The 26644-nt window shown below is 47.4% G+C and overlaps 1 protein-coding gene across 5 annotated transcripts in view; it reads right to left on the bottom strand.

The window, feature by feature from the left end:
• LOC134728843 (uncharacterized) overlaps positions 1-26644 on the bottom strand; it is a 47672-nt gene that overhangs the window by 20040 nt on the left and 988 nt on the right. Inside the window, exons 2-3 of one of the 5 annotated variants that reach the window (XR_010109701.1) lie at positions 4662-8872; positions 3202-3491 (exon numbers count right to left, since the gene is read on the bottom strand). The exons of 1 other annotated variant lie outside the window; for it this stretch is intronic. The gene's annotated coding sequence lies outside the window, so the exon portion shown is untranslated. Of the gene's footprint in view, positions 1-3201; positions 3492-4661; positions 8873-24895; positions 26527-26644 lie in introns of those variants that run through there. 3 more of the 5 variants (XR_010109703.1, XR_010109704.1, XR_010109702.1) reach the window with 3 other exon arrangements.

The raw sequence follows: 26644 nt of genomic DNA, 5'->3' as shown, positions 1-26644 counted from the left end.
AGTGACCATGGCCTGGGGAACAGTCTTAAGAGGTCCTGAGAAAGTGTGTCTGAGGTGGTCAGGTTACGGTTTGGTTTTATATGTTTTAGGGAGACAGAAATTATAAGCAAAGGCATAAATCAATACTCGGAAGGTATATATTGATTGATCCCAGAAAGGTGAGACATTGTGAAGCAGGGGCTTATAGGTCATAAGTGAATTCAAAGATTTTCTGTTTGGCAATTGGTTGAAAGAGTTAAGCTTTGTCTGAAGACTTGAAGTCAGTAGAAAGAAATGCTTGAGTTAAGATAAGAAGGGTTGTGGAAGCCAAGGTTCTTGTTATGTAGATGAAGCCTCCAGATAGCAGGCTTCAGAGAGAATGGATGGTAAAGGTCCCTTTTTGGACCTTGAAAGTTGTCAGAGTTTCAGTTAATCTCTCCTAGATCTGGGGAAGGCCTGGCTGTATTAATGGAGATTCTCTACAGATGCGAATTTCCCCTACAAAAGGTGGCTTTGCAGGGCCATTTACAAATATGTCAAAGAAATATACCATGGGATAAAATATTTTCATTTTCTTCAGGGTTTGCTATCTGTCATGTGATGCTATGCCAGAGTCAGTTGGAATTTGGTATCTTACTGCCACAGAGTCTTCTCTGTCAGTTTCATGATCTCTATTTTAATGTAAATGTTAGTTAGCTGTGCCTAAACCCCAACAGGGAGGGGTTATAATGAGGTGTGTCTGACCTCTCTTCCCATCATGGCCTGGAATTTAGTTTTTCAGGTTTCTCTGGGATCCTATTGGCCAAGAGGGGGTCTGTTCAGTCAGTTGGGGGGCTTAGGATTTTATTTTTGGTTTACAATCCATAAAAGAAAGAATTGATAAGCTGGACTCCATCAAAATTAAAAACTGCTCTGTTAAAGACATTGTTGAGAGAATGAAAGGACAAGCCACAGACTAGAAGCAAATATTTACAAAACACATACCTGATAAAGGAATGGAACTTAAAATGTACAAAAGGCTCTTAAAATTTGACAATAGGAAAAAAACAACCCAGTTAAAAAGTGGGTCAAAGATCTGAACAGACACCTCACCAAAGAAAATATACAGATGGCAATTACGCCCATGAAAAGATGCTGCACATCATTTGAGAATTACAAATTAAAACAGCAATGAGGCCAGGCCCATGGCTCACTCTTGTAATCCCAGTGCTAAAGGAGGCCAAGGCAGGAGATTGCTTGAGGCAATGAACTCAAGACCAGCCTTGGCAACATAGTGAGACACCATCTACCAAAAAATTTAAAAATTAGCTGGGCATGGTGGCACACACCTGTGGTCCTGGCTACTCAGGAGGCTGAGGTGGGAGGATTGCTTGAGCCCAGGAGATTGGGTCTGTGGTCAGCCATGATCATGCCACTACACTCCAACCTGAATGACACAGCAAACTCCATCTCAAACAAACACAAACAAACAAACACCACAATGAGCTACTACTACACACCCATTAGAATGGCTAAAGTATAAAATATGAACACCAAATGCTAGGAAAGATTAGGAGCAACAGAAACTCTTGTTCATTGCTGGTGGGAGTGCAAAATGTTGCAACTGCTTTGGAAAACATTTGGCAGTTTCTTATAAAACTAAGCAACCTTTATCACATATATATAATGAAAACAAACCAAACTTTCTTCTCCTGCTATACTGTCAACACAGAACACTTCTGGTCCTCAAAATGTGGAGGGGCTTTCTCCACACACCTGTAATTGCCTGACGGGTTCTTCCTGCCTGCCATACAGACAAAATCTATTCATGAGACCATGGCATTGTAGTAGAGAAAAGAGTTTAATTGATGTGAGGCCGGCCCACACGGGAGAACTGGAGCTATCCCTTAAATCAGTCTCTCCAAAGGCTTAGAGGCTAGGGTTTTTATGGACAATTAGGTGGACAGGGGGTTATGGAATGGGTGCTGCTAAGTGGTTGGGGACGAAATCACAGGAGTGTGGAAAACAGTCCTCATGTGCTGAGTCAGCCTCTGGGTGGGGCCACAGGACCAGCCTAGTCATGAGACAGGAGTCCAGGTGGGGTCAATCTAAAAACATCTCAAAAACCAATCTTAGGTTCTACAGTAATGATGTTATCTATAGCAGTGGTCTCCAAACTTTTTGGCACCAGAGACAGGTTTTGTGGAAGACAATTTTTCCACAGACCAGAGGGTGTGGGGGAAGGTGTTGGGATGAAACTATTCCACCTCAGATCATCAGGCATTGGATTCTCACAAGGAGCTCACAACCCTAGATCCCTCTCATGTGCAGTTCACAATAGGGTTTGCACTCCTATGAGAATCTAATGACACCGCTGATCTGACAGGAGGCAGGGCTCAGGCGGTAATGCTTGCTCGCCTGCCTCTCACCTCCTGCTGTGCCTCCTGGTTTTTAACAGGCCATGGAGTAGTACCTGTTGGGGACCCCGATCTATAGAAGCAATTGGTAAAGACACAAGTCTTGTGACCTCTGCTCACATGACTCCTGAGCAGTAAGGGGTTATAGAAAGCATGCCTACATCTCAGCAGATTTCAGTTCCTCCCATAATCCTATTCTTGTAGCTTTCAATAGTCTTACAAAGGCGGTTTTCAGTCCTTGAGCAAGGAGGGAGTTAGTTTTAGGGAGGGACTATTATTATCTTTGCTTTCAAGTGGAACTATAATTCCTCCTGAAGTTAGCTTGGCCTATACTCAGAAATCACCAAGGACAGCTTGGAGGTCAGAAGCAAGATGGAGTCAACAATGTTAGATTTCTCTTACTGTCACAATTTTGCAACAGTGGTTTCACACCAAGCAATTCTCCAGTGCACACCAACAGAGTGCCCCATAATTCAATTTAATTCTGACACTAACTAAAGTTAGCACAGATGCCGCAGGTTGAGGTATTTGCCTCACAAGATGGCCCTTATTTCCAATGCCAATTGCAAGTCCCAGGTCATTTCACCAGTGCTTCCAACCTTCTGGCTATTAATGCGGGGTTCTCATGGCCCTCCTTGTGTTAGATTACTTGCTAGAATGGCTCACAGAACTCAGGGAAACACTTTACTTATGTTCACTCACGCATGACAAAAGGATGTAAATGAAGAGCCATTTGGAAGAGATGCACCGGGAGAGGCGCGTGGGAAGGGGTGCAGAGCTTCCACACTCTCTGTGGGCACCACTCCAGGGACCTCCATGTACTCACCAACCAGAAGCTCTCTGAAGTCTGTCCTTTTGGGTTTTTATGGAGGCTGTCATGTAGGCATGATTTGTTAAATCACTGTCCACTGGTGATCAACTTGACCTTCAGCCTTCTCCCCTCCCTAGAGGTTGGGGATGGGACCACAAGTTCCAACCCTCTATGCACATGGCTGGTTCCTCTGGTGACCTGCTCCATCCTCAGGCTGTCCAGGCGTCCCCAGCCCCCAGTCATCTCATTAGCACACAAAAGATGTTTGTCACTCCACAGATTCCAAGGCTTTAGGAGCTGTATGTCTGGGAAATGGGAAAAGGACCAAATGTACATCACAAGATCATGCCACACAACCCAGAAATTATGCTCCAAGAGATTACCCAAATGAGTTCAAAACCACACAAAAATGTGCACACAAATGTTTATAGCAGCTTTATTCATAATTGCCAAACTTGGAAGCAACCAGATGACCTTTCATGGGTGAACGGATAAGCAAACTGGTTCACCCAGACAATGGAATACTAGCCAGTGACAAAACAACATGCGCTGCCAAGCCCAGAAAAGACATGAAGGAACTGTAGCTGTGTTTGCTAAGTAAAAGGAGCCAATCCGAAATGGTTGCACACTCTGTGATTCCAACCATATGACATTTTGGGAAAAGCAAAACTATGGAGACAGTAAGAGAGGAGTGGTTGCCAGGGGTGAGGGAGGAGGGAGGGGTGAATTGGGAGCACAGATGAGTTTAAAGCACTGAGGCGGCTGCAATGCTAGAGTGGTGGACACAGCCGTGACATATCCATTCAACACACAGAGTGGGTGTAGTGCAGACCATGGAGTTTGGGTGACAGTAATGTCTCAGTGTAGCTTCACCTATTGTAACAAATGGGTCACACTGATGCAAGCTGTCATTTGTTTATTATTATTGTTTTAGAGACAGGGTCTCACTCTGTCACCCAGGCTGGAGTGCAGTGGTGTGATCTTAGCTCACTGTAGCCTTGACCTCCTGGGCTCAAGCAATCAACCTCCCAAGTAGCTGGGAGTACAGGCACGCCCCACGCCAGCTAATTTTTTTTTTTTTTTTGTAGAGATGGGGTCTCACTTTGTTGCCCAGGCTGGTCTCAAACTGCTGGCCTCCAGTCATCCTCCCACCTCAGCCTCTCAAAGTGTTGGGATTATAGGTGTGATCCACCAAGCCCAGCCTGCAAGCTCTTAGGGAAAACTGTGGTGGTGGGGAGGGAACACATGGGGACACTGTACTTACTGCTCAATTTTTCTGTTACCAAACTAAAGGAAGAAACTGAGGCAAAATTAATGTGATTTATTTGCACTGAGCTGAGGATGACTTTCCCCAACATATGTCCAGCTTGCCTTGGGGAGTGCCCCCTGGGCCCTTTGTTGCAAGCAGGTTTTCAAAGGCAAAAAGGGGGTTCAGGGACTGGCCTGACACCAAGTTGTTCATCAGGAATTCTTACCAGGAGCAAGTGTGTCAGTGACAGGACGGTGGCCAGGCCCGCCTTTCCCCTCGTGATGGTCATCGTCCTTGAAATACCAGGAGGCAGCAGGACCCCCCAGGGTCCAGGTTCAGTCTTTGGAGATGCAGTCCGAGGGTCTGTCTGCAGAGCCTCCATTCATGCAGACCAACATGGAACAGGACTCACGGGGGCACACGTCTCCGCCTTGCCATCAACCAGATACATGTGTGAATTCCCACCCGGCCCTGAGTGACACCCAGTTTAGTGCTTTCACTGGAGGAACACCTGCCGTCCTCACAGCAGGGATCTCCAAGGATGGCCCAAATATCGGCTTCCCAGTGATACTGCTCGTTCCTGCTTGGAAACTCCTTTTCCACGGTGGTGAGATATTGAACTTGACTCATGGAATAGAAGCTCCCCGGGATGCCACCACCTTGTGAAATAGCAGCTCCTCGAATTACCTTTGTTATGTTTCTAATGCCAGGGTCCAAAGAAGCCCTCTGTTGCCACCAGATACATTTTGAACCCAGTTCATTTAGAAACCATGGTTGGTGGTCATCATCTACTTGTGTTCTGAGAAACCATAAAGTTCAACTTCAGCTCTTCAGTTATGGTCTTTTCATATTATTTTAGAATGTGAAATTTATGCTGTGTGTCCCTCCTTTTATGTCATGAACACAGCCTGCTCCGTATGGTGCCTAACGCTCCTGTGACCCCTGGGCTTTCCTCGTGTTTAATGTTCTGGTTTTCTCCTTCCTTGAGGTCCCTGTGGCCTCTTCAAGGTCCTGCCTTCCTCCCATTTATTCTTTGTGGTTCTGTACAGACTGATGCATTTATTTTGCCTTTCCCAACTAAGTATTCCCCACTCTGTTCTTGATGGAGGGGAGAAGGGAGGGCAAAGAAGTTAAATTTACTTCAGGGCATCAAAATGAATGTCTACTTAATAACTTTGTAAAATGTAAAGTGATACATATAATTGTAAAGTAGTGTTAATTTTACCTAATAATTACAGTTAAAAAATATATCATTGGTTTACAGAAGTAACACTGCTTAGTGATGAGCTACACATTGTTGAGCTGTGGGCATGGGTTATGGGGTCCAGCATGCAGCGTTGTGGGGTTCATTTGCGCTGTTCCAAGAGATGAACCCACAGCTCAAGGGGGAGTGGGAAGTGGCTGCGGTCTTGTTTTTTTTTTTTTTTTTTTTGAAACGGAGTCTTGTTCTGTTGCCCAGTCTGGAGTGCAGTGGCACGATCTCAGCTCACTGCAACCTCCACCTCCTGGGTTCAAGCAGTTCTCCTGCCTCAGCCTCCCAAGTAGCTGGGACTACAGGTGCCTGCCACTATGCCCGGCTAATTTTTGTATTTTTAGTAGAGACGGGGTTTCACCATATTGGTCAGGCTGGTCTTCAACTCCTGACCTTGTGATCTGCCCGCCTTGGCCTCCCAAAGTGCTGGGATTACAGGCATGAGCCACTGCGTGCAGCCAGTGGTCTCGTTTTAATGTCTCCCAGGGCCTGATATTTTTAAAGGGCTCAAATTCCTCAGATAAGAAAAACATATTGAAGCAAAGACTGCTTCTGAGTAAGAACAACAGAAGCAACCCCAGCACCTGGAATATTGGGGTTCTAAAAAGCGACTTCTTACATGAACTTTTAGATTTTATTATTTTATTGTCTATGGTTGGTAGCATTTAATGATTCACCTGAACGTGACTTTGAAACATACGCTATGGCACAAAAACAGAATTCCAATTCCAATTAATGATGGAAAGAGAATGTGTGGCCTGGGAAGACCTGGAGTCTGCTTTGGAGTTATGTCCTCACCTCTAACCCTCATGGCATACATTTGTGTAACTTGCAAGCTTGGAAGAACACGCATGCCTGATGTCCACACCCCACCCCCTGGAACCTGTGGATTGCTTGCTTACACCGCACCAGGGACTCTGCACAGGGAACTCGGTGATGAATCTTGAGATGGGAGATGCTCCTGATGACCTGGTGGGGCCCAGGTAACCTGCAGGGTCCTCCTAAGGACGGAAAGGCTTGAGGCAGAGACTGGACACTGCTGTGCTGTGGCTGTGAGGATGGGTTAAGGGGCAGGAACCAAGGGAGACAGAGATGGACCCCCCAGTGCCTCCCGACAGAGCCTAGAGGGCAACGCTGCCATTTCAGAACTGTGAAACGACAGATTTGTGTTGTTTTAAGTCAATAATAACAACAACAACAACAAAGTCAGGCTAATTCTTTCTTTCATTCAATAAACATTGAATATGAACCATGTGCCCACGATGCTGGGAGTGAGGACACGGCTGTGAAGGACATTGCCGGGCACCTGCACTTGGGCAATGCAGCTCACAGCTGCACCGAGACTCACAGAGCCTCCTGCTGAAGCAGCAGAGGCCTTCGCGGGCAGGGGCCAGGGGCGGGTGGGTGGAGAGAGCAGCAGGCGCTGGCCGGGCCCTGGGATGGCCGGGTAGCAGGGAGCAGGCAGACCCTCCCTAAGAAACCCAGCACCCCGCTGTCCTCCCGGCTGCTGGCGCCCCCGCGCGCTGGCCCCCCGCCCACCATCGGGCGCCCTGCTGGTCACCAGGCCTCTGCGGCCGCCTCAGCGCATGAGGGTTCCGTGAAGAGGGGTCGCGTGCCCCTCAGCCGGCATTCCCGGGGCTCGGGACCCCGGACCTCCCAGAGGAATCACTCTCCTATGCCAGAGCCTGGCCTCAAGGGAGACGCTGGCGTGAATCTACCCCGGCCCGCCTTGGAGGGGATGGGGCTCCGAGCCTGGTCTGGGCTGTCCACCTGGGCATAAGCGTCACAGCCACTGCCAGGGGAGGGAGAACCTGGCCAGAGGCCCCGCCGTGGGCTGCGGAACCAGCCCCTCCACAGCCCCGTCCATGGGGGGCAGGCCTGGTGTTCCCTGGCCACGGCCTGGTCGCCCATACAGCCGGTGCTGGAGCCTCGCGAGGAGGGGGTCAGGGGACAACCGCATCTGTCCCAGTTCCCGTGAGGGCAAGACGGGGCGCTGTCCAGGAAGAAACCCTGTGGAGGGAGGGGAGCGCACCTCAACGTTTCTTCCTTCCACTCTTGCAGGAAAATTTGGGGGAAACGTTATTAAGGCAGAAAGAGTGACCCTGTTCCTTTTTTTGGTAACTCCATTCACTCCACTTCAACCGTAAGAATCCCAAGCAGGAAACTTACCAAGCATCACAAACCACCTCGAAAAGCAACACCACACAACCTACATGCTGGACCGCTGAGGGGACATATACCCGGCCACTGAGCGGACGCACGCAGGGCCCCTGAGTGACGTGGGGACGCACGCGGGGGCGCTGCGGGGCGTGGGGTTGCTGAGGGATGCACGCAGGGCCGCTGAGGGGCGTACGCGGGACTCGAGTGACGTGAGCACGCACGTAGGGCCCGTTAGTGACGTGGGGACGCACGACGGGGCACTGAGGGGACGCACGCGGGGACGCTGGGGGACGTGGGGGCGCTGAGGGACTTGGAGGGCGCCGAGGGACGTGGGGGCGCTGAGGGACGTGGGGGCGCTGAGGGACGTGGGGGCGCTGAGGGACGTGGGGGGTGCTGAGGGGACGCACGCGGGGGCCGCTGAGGGACGTGGGAGTGTTGAGGTAACGCCGGCGGGGGACGCTGAGGGGACTCATGCGGCGGGTGCTGAAGGACGTGGGGCGCTGAGGGGAGGCATGCGCGGGGCAGTGAGGGACATGGGGACGCTGAGGTAGCGCACGCGGGCCACCATCGGCCAAGGATGAGACCATTAGAACATCTGCAATGGGTTGAAACGCCTCAAATGCAGTAAGATCCAGGAGTTATAACGATACTAAAAATAGCAACAATGACCCAAGTCACCTTTGGACATGCTAAAAAGCAACGGTACCTCAGGATGACCAAATAGTTGATGAGCAAAAATCCCTCTTCAGAAAAGGATTACAGCTCACAGGTGAAGAAAGGAGACAAAGTCGGAGCATCTTCCCTCCGAAGCCCCACAGTGGAATCACCGGTGCAGGGAGATGGCCAGGCCTGCGGCTCCCGAGAGAGGCCGTCTGAGCCGGGTCCTCTGTGCGGGCAGAGCGCGCTCCGGTGTTGTGTTCCCGCCAAAACTGGCCGCCAATCGCAGACGATGATGCCGGGATCCGCGCCCTTGCAGGAGAGACGGGTGTGGGGAGGATGCCGGCAGCTCAGGGCACAGTCCAGACCTGGGGACACCGCGGGACAAAAGACAAGTCACGAGAGGAAGAAGCGGAGAGAACCAAGGATTTTTTCCTGGTTGGAAAAAACAGAGTCTTAAAAATCCTGTGGGATGCCAGGGAGTCCTGGGCGCTGATATCTGGTGGCATGAAGGAGTCACCATCAATTATTTTAGGCATAAATACAGAACTGGGGTTGGGTGGGGTGTTTGGTTCTTATCTTTGAGAATACTTTCTGAAGTGTTTATGGATAAAATAATATGATGTCTGGAACTATTTTAAAATAGCCCAGTGAGGAAGCGGGTGGGGTGCTGGCCTTGGCAGGAACACGGGGCCATTGTGCTGGTCTCCCGCGTTGTGTTGGAACTCACTATAAACAGCACCAGCGAGGGACGGCAGCCTGTCCTGTGCCTGCCCTGAGGTCACTCTCACTGTGAACTCGGCTCCCTCCAGCCCAGCTCTCACAGGGTCACAGGTGGTGGCTTCAGCCAGTGTCCTGTGCAGGCTTCTTCCTGAAGGAACACAGAGTCCTGAGAGTGGGATTTCCTGTGGTGATTCTTCGGTCTCAGAGGCCCGAGGGACACGCGTGTTTGATAATCTTCTCCATGTCCATCTGGATGATCTTCGCCTTCATCCTCTCTCCTATTAAATGGAGGCCATCAGCACGCTTAGACACGCCTGCCAGCTTTAAGAGTTTAGGGCTAAACAAATGAAGCACACAGTGCACTTCAAAGACTTCGAGAGGAAGGCTCAGTGTGCACAGAGGCCCCAGGAACCCTGAGCTTCCCCAGGATGCCCATCCTGAGCCCTCAGGGGCCATCTAACCCACTCAAACTCCAAACACTAGTCCCTCCCCCATCACAAGGAAAGACAGGCATGGTCCCCCACCCATCAGCGATGTTGCTGAATCTGGCAGCCACTGTGTTTGTCAGACCTGCCTGCCTTGTTCAGCAGGGAAACCACTTGCTATGATGAATGGAGCTGCATGCGAAACTTAGATAAGCAGGCAGGTCGAAAACACCTCCCGTGCCAGCATTCCAGTTTTCTTGCTTGGCCTAAGAACCTGGTTCCATTTTGGAAGGCGGAGGGAGTGTGCGGCGACCTTGTTGCCATTTTCAGGCATGGCTGGGCTCTCACACAGTCACTCTTAGAACAGACATGTCCCTGCCTGGAGGCCAGGCCCTCTTGGGTTGTGGGAACCAAGCCCAAAAATGTCAAACAAGTGGCAAAACCTTTAGGGTAATTTTTCTCTAACTCAAAAAACACCTGGCCGCTTCTCCTCCCCAGATGTTAAAGGTCCTTTTATTAGCATTGTCCTATTGTGTTTTTTTCATTTCTCAGACACAGACACAGGAAGCATCAACTCTGAGGCTTTGGCCAGGATGTGAGCCCGACTTTCGCAGCCCCAACTGGCAGGCTGACCTCATGTGAACTCCCTGGCGATGGCATCCTGGAGACACCCACATGGCTGAGCTGGCACCATAGGGTGAGGGCACCAGGGCCATGGGGACCGTGGTTGCTTGCCTCAGACATGGCCAGCAAGGGAGGCACAACGTGGGGCTGTTGAGTGAATGTGTGAGAGGCTGTGGGTCCCCCAGTCCAGCCACCAGCGGCCTCGCAGCATCATAGGAGTCTGAGGTCCAAGACACCGGACTCACATCTCAACCCTGCCCTGTGCTGCTCAGGGTCAAGTCTAAGCTGCTGTGACAAAGAGGCCCCCACATGCAGTGGCTGCCACAGAACACGGTCATCTGTTTTTCATGCATGCTGTAGCCCTGGTCATTCCAGCCAGAGCCTCCAGGTTTTGTTGCTCTTCCAGGGCACGTTCTGGGCTGTGTGATGGAGGCTGGGCTGTGGGCTCCTCTGAGGAGGTAGAGGGATGTGCACCAGGGCCCCTGTGTTGAGGCTCGGCTCCCGCCCCATCACCTCTACTCTGGTGAGGCCACTTCCTGCAAAGGTAGCTGGATGCTCCTGCCTGGAGCTGCCCCCAGACCACAGAGCATCCAGGAGATGAATGCACTTCCAGCCCCGCCACCCTGGGGAGATATACAGCTGAGGTGGCAGCTTCGGAGCAAGCAGGGCAGAGATGCTTCCCCCTGAGGTCCCTCCCAGCTCTGCTACCCTGTTACTCAAGGTATGGGTTGGTTGTGTTCCCCAAAAATACATGTTAAAATCTGAGTCTCCAGCACCTCAGAATATGACATCATTTGGAAATAAGGTCATTGCAGATCTAATTACCATAGTGACCCCTTATCCTGGGGAAAATGTTCCAAGGCCCTGGTGGATGTCTGAAACCTCAGATAGTACCTAACCCTATATACACTGTGTTTTTTCCCATGTGTACAGAAATATGATAAAGTTTAATTTATAAATGAGGCACAATAAGAGATTAATAACAATGATAAAATAGAACAGTTATAACAATATACTGTAATAAAAGTTATGTGAATGTGGTCTCTCGCTCTCAACATATCTTACTATACTGTATTTTCCCTTCTTCTTGTGATGATGTAAAGTGCTGTAAAATGCCACGTGGTGAGATGAAGGGAGGTGAGAGATGCAGGCATTGTGATGTAGATGGAAAATTCCAGAAATAGAAAATTCCTCAGTGTTCAGTTATATGCTGTTCCGAGCCATCCCATCCAAGCCTGGGTTGCCATTGGCCACTTGGCAGTCATCCTAGTGACCAGATGGGCTGTGGTGTCACAGTGCTTGTGTTCAGGTCACCCTTCTTTTACTTAATAATGCCCCCAAAGCACAAGCGTAGCCATGTAATATTTGTGGAGCGTGGTTGACCGTGAGTGACTAAAACCCAGAAAAGTGAGATGGAAGACAACGAGGACCACTGTAGTTAGGATGAAGTCGTGACTGTGTCCTTATAAGAAGAAGAGTGACACAGGAGCCCATGTGGTGGTGGAGGCAGAGATGGAAGCTGTGAATCCACAAACCCGGGAGTATCTGGAGCTTTGGAGGCTGGGGAGGCAGGGAGGACCCTCCCAGCTGTTGGGGGAGCACAGCCTTGCTGGCACCTTGATTTTGGACTTTAGGCCTCCAGAGCTGAGAGAAGATACATTTCTGTGGTTTTGAGCTCCCCGGATTGTGGTACTTTTCCAACTGCCCCAGGACACTGCTGCGCCAATGCCCTTGACCTTCGAGGTTGCATTCTGGCTGATGGAGCTGATGGGCACCCCGGCTTCACTGCCCTTGGGCTCCCACTCTGACTGGCCTGTGCTGAAAGGTTAAAAATAGCTCTGCATATATTAAAATAGCTATGTCAATTCTAAAGGCTCACACAGCTGCTCTAAGTGTCTTGGATACTCTTCAAAATAATATTTATAGGCCTCTTCAGGCTCTGTCGAACCAGCTTTTTTAACATTAATTAAAGCCAAGCTCATTAGTTTGTTTACAAGTTGGACTTGGCACACTTTAGCACTTAACAGGAGATGAAAACTGCAGTTTGTTCAATTTTCTTTTAATAATTTTGTTTACATTTTTGCCAGCACTCATAATCCAGGTTCAGTTTCTGCCAGCACTGATTTGGTTTATTCCACATGGCTTGGGCCACTGCGGGACTCCATTTGTTCCGGGGCCACCTTCCTGTCACCTTTTACTGTTTCTTGAGTTAGCAAGAAAGGCAGATCCGACTGAAGACTCCAGCACTCTCCTCAGCTGCAGCCCCCACAAAGCTCCGCGAAGTCCTTTCTCCCACAGGACAGATCTGAGGCACCCACCATTAGAAGAAAGGAGTGGAGAAATGATATGCAGGAAGAAGGCCCATTCTGATTCACCAATCGCATGGACGCACTTTCCTACCAGGCTAGGAGGGAGGAAAGTAGAGCCCCACCCTGACTGCTAAGCCGTTTGCTTTGGTGTCATGAGAAAGAGTTCAGCTTCCCAAATCAGAGAGGAAAAGGTTTTCAAGGGGTCCCCTATTTCTATTATGTAAGCTTTAAATGACAAAGTGGACCTCTGGGGCCAACGTGGGTGTGCGATGGTGGTTTTGTGGGATTCTCCCCATAGCCCCATCAGACGGCCTCACCTTCTGGGTCTCAGTGGCCCCAGGTGCAACACGGCTCCTCCAGAAATGATGACAGCCCTGGCGACCAAGGACTCCCTGTGCCACTGGGTTTGCGCTCAGAAGTATATTCAATGATTTCTCCAGAAAATTCCAAGTCATCTCCTAATACTGTTTGTGAAAACTAAATGAACTGTCGTGGTCTTCTTCAGGGACAGTTTGCTAGGAAAGGTGGTTATTGGCATAATTTTCCAAATCAATGAACAAAGTTATAAAACTTTCTCAAAGACCCTGATGGCTGTTACAAAGACAGAAAAGTGAATGGTCAGAAAGAAGTGTGATAATTCACCCAGTATTGGGAGGACGAGGCGGGAGAATCACGAGGTCAGGACATCGAGACCATCCTGGCTAACACAGTGAAACCCTGTCTCTACTAAAAAAATACAAAAAATTAGCCGGGCGTGGTGGTGGGCGCCTGTAGTCCCAGCTTCTCGGGAGGCTGAGGCAGGAGAATGGCGTGAAACCTGGGAGGCGGAGCTTGCAGTGAGCCAAGATCACGCCACTGCACTCCAGCCTGGGCGACGGAGCAAGACTCCTTCTCATAAAAACAGCCCAAGACAAACAACCACACGGCACACAGGCCTTCATCCTTGGCTGTGACGGATGCATGTCCGTGTGGAGGGCCAGGCCTGTTTCTCCCATCACTAATGGAAGCCTCTCTGAGTTTCCATAAAAGTCTCCCCCTCAGAAGGGGCTCTCTGGAAATTTTAAATTATGTTGGTTAGGATAGTAATACATGCTTTTGCTTAAAAATCAATGGGTGGAGAAACAAAAGCATAAAGTACAAAGTGGGTTTCCCCTCCTCGGCCAGAGGCAATGATGTTAGCAGGTCAACCCTGATACCGCCGCTCATTGCTTGAGGAGCCTGTGTCTTTCCTTATGTACGGGGGTCATGCCACGGCCACCCCTCCACACGAGAGCGGGGGCATTGACTAAGGCCAGAGCCAGGCACCGGAAAGGCGCAGTGGCCCCTCTACTTTACAATGGTATTGCTAGGACCCACGTGCATTTGGGGCCCCACATCAAAGCTCCCCAAGCACCTCCCTTGAAATGACTTTGCTTATAGCTCACCTCCAGGAAGGGCCCTTTCCTAGAGAACAGAAGGACACAATATCCCTCAGGCTCTGGGAAAGCAGCTGTTATCCTGGAAACCAGGACTCCTAGGAGATTCTGTGCCTCCCCCATGTGGGCCATCTTGAACCACACACAGACTCCAGATTCAGGTGCTCCTCGAGGCTGGGCATCCCTCCACCAGGTGGTCCTGGTACGGCCCCTCTGTCCTCCGCTCTGGGTCTGGTCTGATGAGCTCATGCCCGTTCACCACAGGCTCCTGGGAGGAGGACGGTGAGGCGGGCAGCCCTCCTGAGCCCCTTCCTCCTTGCAGAGCACTTTCCTGGACCTGATGCAGCGGAAGGAGCTGAGCAGTTCCCCATCCAGCCCAAAACAGGACACCTCAGGGCTCGAAACCCTCAGAGTCCCCACCCACACGCTACCCACACAAGGCCGATGCCTGAGTGTGAAACACAGACACCTCCTCTATCTCCACCTGACTTCACTCACTTCCCTGAGCATTAAAAAATAAAAACTAAAAATAAATGAAACCCTGAAGGGTTTCAAAGTACGAGAGAGGCCATGTCCAGACTGAAGGAGGCACATTCTTGATAAGTCCCTGGTCCAGCAAAACTCCCACCTCAGATCAGCCCAATGCTTTTGTGTCGAATGCCACCCATGTCATGGTGTCTGTTTGTTTTACTGGTTTTGCCCAGTCTGGAAGGCTTGGAGTCACAAAGTTAAGGTCATGAGGCATGACTGTGACAATTAAGGCTGTCCCCATGACAGGCTGTGAATCTGGACTTCAGGGTATGGGTCCGTCCCTCTGAGAGTGAAGGGAAACGTCCTGCCCACACCACAGTGGCACCTACATGACACCTAGTGACACCCACACGGCAGTGACACTGACACTGCAGCGACACCGATGTGGCAATGACACCCACATCTCAGTGACACCCACGCTGCAGTGACACCCACACAGCAGCAACACCCACATGGTAGTGACACCCATGCAGCAGCGGCACCCACACCTCAGCGACACCCACGCTGCAGCGACACCCCCACCTCAGCAACACCCACTCCACAGTGACACCCACACCTCAGTGACACCCACACCACAAGGACACCCACACCTCAGTGACACCCACTCCACAGTGACACCCACACCTCAGCAACACCCACACCACAGCGACACCCACACCTCAGTGACACCCACGCTGCAGTGACACCCACACCACAGGGACATCCATGCTGCAGCAACACCCACACCTCAGGAACACCCACACCTCAGTGACACCCCCACCTCAGTGACACCCACACCACAGTGACACCCACGCTGCAGCGGCACCCACACCTCAGCAACACCCACTCCACAGTGACACCCACACCTCAGTGACACCCACACCACAAGGACACCCACACCTCAGTGACACCCACACCTCAGTGACACCCACTCCACAGTGACACCCACGCTGCAGTGACACCCACACCACAGGGACATCCATGCTGCAGCAACACCCACACCTCAGCAACACCCACACCTCAGTGACACCCACACCACAGTGACACCCACACCTCTTTTCTTCTGCAGCCCTGAAGTCACTCCCAGGCCCCAGGCTGAGGACTGGCCTCAGGGCGTCATCAGAAGCTGCAGAGGCATGACAGTACTGTTTCCTCAGCAGCTTCATGGAAAGATCCAGCCAAGCCATCTGGGGCTGAGCTTTGCTGCGTCTTCCTGCTCCTGGCCAGTGTACGGGCTTCCTGTCCTTGAAAGCAACACCTCACTTCCTGACGTCCCAAGAGCTGAACTTCTAGGTGTCAGGAACCAAGTGCCTCAAGGCTCTGGGCACTCTGGATTTCAGGTGGAGCTGGCTGGTTTCCCACCCCAAGAAGAGGGTACACGGTTGCTTGGGTGTTGCTGTGGCCCTGGCTCCCGGTGTCCTGCTGGAGGAGCCTTGCTCGGGTGCCCCTGATGCAGCCCTGGCAGCGGCAGCAGGGCCAGCCACATGGCCACCTCCCATCTCTGTGAAAGGGAGGCCTCACTGGACCAGAATTTTGCCAGACCTTCCAGTTGCTTCCGACCAACCAGCAGGTCCTGCAGCGTGATGCACATTTGCTGTTCTGCGTGACAACCCCCAATCCCATGACCGGGTCAGACAGGAGGGACCGTGCTTCTCTGGAGAGTTAGCTCAGACCATGTTACAGACACAGAGAAGTAGAAAATGTGATGAAGTGGCTAATTATGTTGCTCAAATAGACGTGGAAATCCCACATCGTGGTGCCCCTCGGGGCAGGCGGCTCTGTTACCCTTGCTCAGCTACCCACAGGTGATGCTAGCTGGGCCCAGTGTGGCCTTTGCCTCCCCCTGAGCTTGGCAACCCCGGGCTGCCTCCTGGGACAGGGCTGGAGCTACGTCTCTCCCTTGGGGATCAGGCAGCTGTTGGTCTCAGACGACACCTGCTTGGGCCCAGCCCCGCTGTGAGGGTGGCAAGTGGAGCTGGAATTCCCACCCAGGCGGCTGACGCCACAGTCCAGAGCCCATGCCTCATCTCCGTGGCCTGCGCTGCTCCATTCTTGTCTAAAATGGGGAGTGAGATAAATGCCCCACTTACCTCCCCCTCCCAGGAAACTCTCTCTGCTAGGCTTCCTGGGTAAAGCGGTGCCTCAGGTTCTCACACAGCCCGGTGTGGGTGCTGCCCCAGGAAAGAACTCCTTTACCAAAAACTACCAGACAGACCCTCACCCCGACCCCCTCCTGCCCATTACCATCAACACACACACTCTCGACCTCCTTGCTCTCGACAGGCAAGGCCGTGAGCGGTGAGGAGCTGTGTGATGGGAAACAGGGAACCTCCAGGCCAATGCACTCCGTCCACCTGGAGGGCTTATCATACACCTGGAGGGCCCGCCACACACCTGGAGGGCCCGCCACACACCTGGAGGGCCCACCACTCACCTGGAGGGCCCACCACTCACCTGGAGGGCCCGTCACACACCTGGAGGGCCCGTCATATACCTGGAGGGCCCGTCACACACCTGCAGGGCCCCTCACACCTGCAGGGCCCATCACACAACTGGAGGGCCCCTCACACACCTGCAAGGCCCATCACACACCCGGAGGACCCGTCAGATGCCTGGAGGTGAGCCAATGACTGCCCGCTCATGGCCTGGAGAGAGCTCTGACATCACTCAGAGGAGAAGCCAGGCAGAGCCCGATGACCTCTCGAGTGGGGGCAGAGCCAGGTGACCAGGAGGCTGAGGCAGCAGGGCACAGGGAGGGGCATGAGAGAAGAGAGAGGCTCACGGAAAAAGGACTTTGGAGATTTGCAGAAGATCCTCTGTAGTTTCCAGCTAAATCACCACACCCTTGAGAAGAAACGACCCAAGGCCAGAGAAAGAACCATCTGGGCCGGGTGCGGTGACTCATGCCTGTAATCCTAGCACTTTGGGAGGCCGAGGCGGGTGGATTGCCTGAGCTCAGGAGTTCGAGACCAGCCTGGGCAACACAGTGAAACTCCGTCTCTACTAAAATACAAAAAGTTAGCCAGGCATGGCGGCATGTGCCTGTAATCCCAGCTACTCAGGAGGCTGAGGCAGAAGAATTGCTAGAACCCGGGAGGCGGAGGTTGCAGTGAGTCGAGATCGGGCCACTGCACTCCAGCCTGGGTGACAGAGCAAGACTCTGTCTCAAAAAAAAAAAAAAGAACCACCTGAAAGGAGTAGAGGGACCAATCCCGCAGCTCTCACAGGTCCGGAATAGTTCCCGTTTCCATCCCTCAGTGTGGAAAATCTCATTATCCACAGGACATTAGGGTGAGTGCTCACAAAGGCTTTGCCTGGAGTGGCAGCTTTTGCCCTGACTCCCTGCGGCTCTGGTTTTGCCCTAACGATGCCTAAAAGCAAGACTTTAGAGATAAAAAATAAATTGTCTGAGATGAAGGATATACTGGATAGAATTAACAGCAGATATGACATTGCAAAAGAATAGGGAACTTGAAGGTGTAGTAATAGAAGCTAACTAAAATCAAACCCACGCAGAGGGGGAAAGACCAAACAATGAAAACAGAATAGCCTTAGTGAGCTCTGGGAAAACTCCAAGCAGCCATCTGTATGTGTACCTGGAGTTCCCTAAATAAGGAGAGCATCTTGGGGACAGAAAACAATATTTGAGGAAATAATACCCCAAAATTTTCCAAATATAAAAATTAGAAACCCACAAATCCAAGAATCTCAATGAACCCCAAGCACAAGAAACCTGAGAGAAACTACGGGGCACAATGTAATAAAGTTTCTTGAAATCAGCGATAAAGAGAAAATCTTAAAAGCAGCCAGAGGAAAAAGACATTATGTACAGATGAACAAAGAAAAGAAAGATTGCCGATTTCCTGTTGGAGACAATATACACTAAAATACGGGAGGGCAATGTCTTTGAAATTAAAAGGCACAGGGGAAACTGTCCATCTAGAATTCTATTTGCAGTAAAAAAGATCCTTCAAAAAAAGTGACTTTTAAAGACATACAAAAACTGAAAGAATGTGTCACCAACACACATACGCTCAAGAACATTTTAAAGGTTTTTATTGAGGCAGACAAAAAAAAAAAAAAAAAGATACCAGATTGAGTCTGCATCTACTCAAAGAAATAGCAGTGCTGGAAATGATAAAGATATGAGTAAATATTTTTTCTCATTTAAATATTTTAAAAGCATTGTTTAAAGCAAACAGTAGTACTCTGTATTATAAGGTTTATGACACATATAGAAGTAAAATGCAAGAAAACAACAACATAAAGAGAGGAGAGAAATAGAAGCAGATTGCTGCAAGTGAACAGGTGACTCTAAGAAGTTAAAGCTGTATAATAAAAATCACACAGCAACACCAAAATAACACAACAAACAATTGCAGTTAATAAGCCAACAAGGGAGAAAATTCTATCATAAAAAATTTGGTTAATCCAAAAGAAGGCAAAAAATAAAATAAAATAAAGGAAAGGAAACAACAAATGGGAGTAATAGAAAACAAATAACAAGGTAGTAGGTTTAGACCAAATCATTTTAATAAGTATATTGAATGAAAATGATCTAATAACCCAATTAAAAGGCAAATATCAGCTTGGATTTAAAAAAGGAAGACTCAGTTACATGCTACCTACAAGAAACCTACCTTAAACATTAAGACAAAAATAGAATAAAGGAAAAAGAATTTTAAAAATTTTATATATATATATATAATGCAAACACTAATCAAAAGAAAGCTGGCATGGTTATTTTAACAATCAGACAAATAGATTTTAGAGCAAAGAATATTATATCTCATTATGATAAAGGGATCAATTACTCAGGAGTATGTAATTTAAATATGTATGCACCAAGTAAAAAAGTTTCAAAATACATGAAGCAAAACTTGAATTGTAAGGAGAAATAGACAAATCCAAATTCTAGTTGGAGATTTCAGCACTCCATTCTTAATAACTGATAGAATAAGAAGGCAGAAAATGAGCAAGGATATGGTAGACTTGAACAAGACTATCATCCAACTTGACCTGGTTGACATTTATAGAGCATTCCATCCAATAGGAGCTGAATAAACATTCTTTTTTAGAACACACAGGACGTTTACCAAGACGTACCATCTTCTGGCCACAAAACAAGTTTCAATAAATTAAAAAGAATTCAAGTCATATACAGTATGTTCTCTTTCCACAATAAAGCCAAATTATACATTGATAACCACAAAGATATCTAGAAACTTCCCAAATTGTTGGAAACTAAATAACACAGTTCTAAATAACCCATGGGTCAATGAAGATATCAAAAGGAAAATTATAAAATATTCTGAACTGAATGGAAATGACTCACTTAAGTGTGGGATTTAAAATGTGTAGGATACAACTAAAGCACGGCTTTAAGGAAAATTTCTAGCATAAACATCTGCATTAGAAAAGAAGTAAGATCTCGAATAAATGACCTCAGCTTTCTACTTAAGAGACTGAATAAAGAAGAGCAAATGAAACACACTTTATTTCATTTTTATTTCATTTTTCTTCTGTGGGCAGAAGAAAGAACATTATAAAAATTGTATAATGAGAAAATAGAAAATGACAAATAATAGAGAAAATAGAGAAAAATCAATAAACCCAAAAGCTAGTTATTTGAGATCAATAAACTTGTTGAATCTCCAGCCAGAATGACCATGACAAAAAATAAATAAAAAAGACAAATTGTCACTATCAAGAGAGGTGTCATTAATACAGATCTACAGAGATTCAAAGAGTATTGAGGGGCTAGCCGCGGTGGCTCATGCCTGTAATCCCAGCACTTTGGGAGGCCAAGACGGGTGAATCACTTGAGGTCAGGAGTTCGAGACCAGCCTGGCTAACATGGTGAAACCTCGTCTCTACTAAAAATACAAAAATTAGCCAGCTGTAGTGGCACACACCTGTAGTCCCAGCTACTCAGGAGGCTGAGGCGGGAGAATTGCTTGAAGCCGGGAGGCAGAGATTGCAGTGAGCCAAGATCACTCCACTGCACTCCAGCCTGGGTGACAGAGCGAGACTCTGTCTCAAACAACAACAACAAAGAGTGTTGAGAAACTATTATGAGCAGCTTTATGTTAGCACAGTAAACAACTTAGATACAATGGGAAAACTTCCCCAAAAAAACAAATTACCGAAGTCAATAAAAAAGAAATAGACTATCTATTAAAGTATATATAGAAACAGAGTCTTACTCTGTCGCCCAGGCTGGAGTGCAGTGGCACAATCTCAGCTCACTGCAACCTCCACCTTTGGGGTTCAAGCAATTCTCCTGCCTCAGCCTCCCAAGTGGCTGGGATTACAGGTGCCCGCCACCACGCCTGGCTAATTTTTTTGTATTTTTAGTAGAGACAGGGTTTCACCATGTTGGCCAGGCTGGTTTCAAACTCCTGACCTCAAGTGATCCACCCACCTCGGCCTCCCAAAGTGCAAGGATTACAGGCGTGAGCCACCGTACCCAGCCTTAAAGAATATATATTAAAGAAATTAAATTTATAGGTAAAAACCTCCCTACAAAGAAAACTATAGGTCCTGATGGCATCATTGTGATTTTTGCCAATTATCTAAGGAAGAAATAAGACCAATTCTACACAAACACTTCCGTAAAATTAAAGAGGAAGAAACACTTAACAATTCTATGAGGCCAACATTTCTCAGATATCAAATCAGACAAAGAAAGAAAACAACAGATCAGTACCCTCATAAACATCAATGTAAATATTCTTAACGTGTTTTTGCAAATTGAATTCATCAATAATTTAAAACTATGATATATCATGACCAAGTGGGGTTAGGGTTATTTCAGGGACACAAGATTGATTTAACATTCAAAAATCAATCAAGATAATTCACATATTAATGAATAAAAAAACCCATATGATCATCTCAATAGAATAGATGCAGAAGAAAACTTTGATAATATTTAATACACATTCCTAATTTTTAAAACATAACTTGCCGGAAGCTAGAAATAGAAGAGAACTTCCTCAACCTGATAAAGAGAATCTATGAAAAGCCTACAGCTAACATTATGTTTAATGGTGAAAGACTGGATTATTTTCACATAGGATCAGGAACAACACAAGGGTACACACTGTCTCCATTTCTAGTCAACATTGCATGGGAGGTTATTAGGCAGTGCAATCAGACAGAAAAGAATTAAATAGCACCCAGATTTGAAAGGAGGAAGTAAAAGTGTCTATATTTACAGACAGCATGATTATCTATGTAAGAAAAATTCTATTGAAGCTACAAAAAAATCAGAATAATTGAATTAAGCAAAGTTGTGTGATACAAGATAAAGACACAAAAATCAAATGTTTAAACAATTAGATTGAAATGAAAAACAATGCCAAAGACCAGGTGTAGTGGCTCACACTTGTCATCCCAGCAGTTTGGGAAGCTAAGGGGGGTGGATTGCTTGAGGCCAGGAATTCAAGACCAGCCTGAACAACACGGCAAAAGCCCATCTTTACAAAAAATACAAAAAATTAGCCAGGCATGGTGGCGCATGCCTGTAGTCCCAGCTACGTGACAGGATCACTTGAGTCTGGGAGGCAGAGGTTGCAGTGGGCTAAGATTGCATCACTGCACTGCAGCCTCAGTGACAGAGTGAGATCTTGGCTCAAAAAATAAATAAATAAATAATGCCATTTACAATAGGACAAAGAAAGTGAAATATTTAGAAACAAATCTAATAACATATATATCAGGCCTGTACATTGAATACTATGAAAGACTGTGGAGATAATTTAAGAAGACTTAAATAAATGAAAGATATACCGCGTTCACATATCAGAAGCCTCAATATTGTCAAACTGTTCATTGTCTAAAAATTGACCTGGAGATTTAATGCAATCTCAATTAAAATCTTGGCAGGCTTTTTGTAGAGAATGACCAGCTGATTCTAATATTCATATGTAGATGCAAAGAAAACAGAATAACCAAACAACTGCACACTTTGAGAAAGAAGAATGTTTGAGTATTTACACTACCTGAGTATTTACATTACCTGACTTCAATTCTTGTTATGTATCTACTATAGTCAAGACAGTGTGGTATTAACTTTAAAAAGAGACAAACAAATAAATGGGACAGAACAGAGTCTACAAATAGATTTGCACATATATTATCAATTGGTTATTGACAAAAGTGCAAAGGCAAGTCAGTGGAGAAAGAATAGTCTTTTTAACAGTGCTGGGATGATTGCATTTCCCTAGGCACATACATACAGATACACACTTTGTTTCATACTTCAGCATTTATAAAAACTCATTCAAAATGGATCACCATCTTAAATGTAAAACTGAAATCTACAGAACTTCTGTAATAAAATCTTTGTGACCTTGAGTTAGGCAAATGTGACACCAAAAGCAGAATCCATTAAAGAAACTAAGCTGCACTTCAAAATTAAGAATTCTGATCTTTGAAAGACACTTTAATTTCTTTTTATCTTGGAGACAGAGTCTCGCTCTATTGCGCAGACCAGGCTTAAACTCCTGGGCTCAAGAAATCCTTCTGCCTCAGCCTCTCAAGTAGCTGAAGCTACAGGCACCCACTACCATGCCTGGCTAAAGACACATTTAATAGAATGAAAAGACAAGCCGCAGACTGGAAATAAATATTTGCAAACCACACATCTGATAATGGACTTGCTTCTAGAATAGTTATAGAACTCTTAAAACTCAACAAACAGCTCAACAATTGGAAAACCAAACATCCCAAGTGTATTAGTCAATTTTCACGCTGCCGATAAAGACATACCTGAGACTGGGCAGTTTACAAAGGAAAGAGGTTTAACTGGACTCACAGTTCCACGTGGCTGGGGAAGCCTCACAATCATGGCAGAAGGTAAGGAGGAGCAAGTCACGTCTTACACAGATGGCAGAAAGCAAAGACAGAGAGCTTGTGCAGGGGAATTCCTCTTTTTAAAACCATCAGATCTTGAAAGAGTTATTCACTATCATGACAACAGCATGGGAAAGACTTGCCCCCATGATTCAATTACCTCCCACCAGGTCCTTCCCATAACACGTGGGAAGTCAAGATGAGATTTGGGTGGGGACACAGCCAAACCATATCACCAAGTAAAGGAAAAGAAAGTAAAACTGAAACAGACATTTCACCAAAGAAGATATCTGGATGGCAATAAGTACAATAAAATTTGTTCAACATCACTAGTTATTTGAAAAATGCAAATTTAAACTACAATGAAATACCATTATATACATATTAGAGTGAGTAAAATTTTTTTTTTTCAGTGGAGTGTAGGGTTTCTTTTTTTTATTTTTATTTTTATTTTTTAATTGATCATTCTTGGGTGTTTCTCGCAGAGGGGGATTTGGCAGGGTCACAGGACAATAGTGGAGGGAAGGTCAGCAGATAAACATGTGAACAAGGGTCTCTGGTTTTCCTAGGCAGAGGACCCTGCGGCCTTCCGCAGTGTTTGTGTCCCTGGGTACTTGAGATTAGGGAGTGGTGATGACTCTTAACGAGCATGCTGCCTTCAAGCATCTGTTTAACAAAGCACATCTTGCACCGCCCTTAATCCATTTACCCCTGAGTGGACACAGCACATGTTTCAGAGAGCACAGGGTTGGGGGTAAGGTCACAGATCAACAGGATCCCAAGGCAGAAGAATTTTTCTTAGTACAGAACAAAATGAAAAGTCTCCCATGTCTACCTCTTTCTACACAGACATGGCAACCATCCGATTTCTCAATCTTTTCCCCACCTTTCCCCCCTTTCTATTCCACAAAACCGCCATTGTCATCATGGCCCGTTCTCAATGAGCTGTTGAGTACACCTCCCAGACGGGGTGGTGGCCGGGCAGAGGGGCTCCTCACTTCCCAGTAGGGGCGGCCGGGCAGAGGCGCCCCTCACCTCCCGAACGGGGCGGCTGGCCGGGCGGGGGGCTGACCCCCCACCTCCCTCCCGGACGGGGCGGCTAAAAATTTTTAAAGTGACCACAGAAAGTATGGGTGGGGATGTGGAGCAACTGGGACCCTCATGCATTGATGGTGAAAATGAAAAACAGTATAACCACTTTGAAAAACAGTTTAAAAAGTTAAACAAATACCTACCATGGGATCCAGACACTCTGCTCCTAGATATTTCCCCAAGAGAAATGGAAGCACGTGTGCACACAATGTCCACACGATGGACACACACATGAATGCCTACAGCAGCTTTATTTGTGATAGTAAAAATTTAGAAGCAAGTATAATGTCCCTCAACAGGTGAATGATAAACAAATTGTGTTATATCCATACAGTGGAATACTACTGAGCAATAAAAAGGAATACACCTGCAACGAGATAGATGATTCTGAAAACAAATATGTTAAGTGAAAAAAACAGACAAAAACGTGTACATACAGTATAATTCTTTTTATATAAAAGTCTAGAAAATACAAACAAATCTATAGTGATAGAAAGTTGGTCAGCGGTTTTTGCATAGAAACTGGGATGTGGGGTAGGGTGGGGACATTTAGGAGGGAGGAATTACCAAAGGGCATGAGAACACTTTTTTGGGTGATGGATATGTTCCCTAACTTGATTGTGATGATGGCTTCACAGGCGTACACAGCTTTCCACCTCATGGCCACAGACCGGTTAACCATCCATATAAAACATCCATTGCCCTGGGTCCAACCTCCTGCCCCCTGTGGAGGTGAACTGTCTACTTCACCATTGATATTTCAGGTTGTATAATATAGTGCCTGACAACTCTCCATTTTTGGAACACATCCAAATTGTTTGTTATTCATTTTCCATTTCTGCCTTCGAACGAATTTCCTGCACTGGTAACTAGATGAAGAATTTTGGAGTTATCTGGGGTAATGGAGACATCCTCCATTGCACCGCATACATATTTGCTTTCTGTATTCCCCAGTTATAGAAATCAAAACGAGCAGTTGTATGTGAATGCATTGTATCAAACCAAGTCTCTAGATGATAGGAGGCATTGTCTTTACTAGGATAGTAACTCAGTAGAAAGAGTGAATTGAGAATATGAGGAATGAGAGTGGGGTCCAGACTAAAAGGAGCCAGGGGTCCTGAACTGCCCCATCCAACTGAGTTCATTCTGATACCTACTGATCTGAAGCAGCAGGCCCACGCCCAGGTGCAGATTGTCCCAGATGAACAGGCAGAGGCTAGAGATGCTCATTCCTAAAGGGATCAAATAATTCTGAGAATGGCAAGAACTCCATTAACTCTCTTCTCCAAAACTACAAAAATGTGCAAAAAATACGAACAATTTTTAGGAGCTTACACTCTTTGAAGTTTATCCATGGGCTGCTGGAACCCTTAGGAAATAATGGCTAGAAGTGCCTCAGACACTGCCTGGCACACAGTAGGTGCTCAATGAATTACACTGCCTGGCACATAGTAGGTGCTCAATGAATTGTCTGATGAAGTGATTAAGGAGTCTTGTAAATACTGATTAAAACATGTATCACCCCATCCAATTTTTCAAACCAGTGCTTCTCAAGAACAAGCAGGAAAATTAATGTAATATTGTTTTGAAGTAGCCGTGGTGGTTTCGGGGCAGAAGCCCAGGGGTACTCCTTACTCCACCTGCTGCAGTAACTAGCTGACATGGAAGTGCCTCGTCATTCTGGTTCGGACACAGGTGCAGATAGATGACTTCTCTATCCCACTTTAATTCTCTTTGAAGATCATTCCCAGGGACATTCATTTGCTTAAATTAACATATTCATGCTCAGCCAGGCGCGGTGGCTCACACCTGTAATCCCAGCACTTTGGGAGGCCGAGGCGGGCGGATCACGAGGTCAGGAGATTGAGATCATCCTGGCTAACACGGTGAAACCCCGTCTCTACTAAAAATAAAAAAAATTAGCCAGGCATGGTGGCGGGCGCCTGTGGTCCCAGCTACTCGGGAGGCTGAGGCAGGAGAATGGCGTGAACCTGGGAGGTGGAGCTTGCAGTGAGCAGAGATCACGCCACTGCACCCCAGCCTGGGCAACATAGCGAGACTCCGTCTGAAAACAAACAAACAACAACAAAAAAAATTCATGCTCATAATCCCACTTTCAAACCAGTGACCTCAAAGATTTCTAGCAGCAATCCTATTCCATTCTTCCAATTACAGAAAGCAAA

This window comes from Pan paniscus, chromosome 14 (assembly GCF_029289425.2).
Source record: "Pan paniscus chromosome 14, NHGRI_mPanPan1-v2.0_pri, whole genome shotgun sequence".
Classification (NCBI taxonomy): domain Eukaryota; kingdom Metazoa; phylum Chordata; class Mammalia; order Primates; family Hominidae; genus Pan; species Pan paniscus.
The sequence above is the reverse complement of the archived record's forward strand: the minus strand, read 5'-3'. Positions and strand labels throughout refer to the sequence as shown.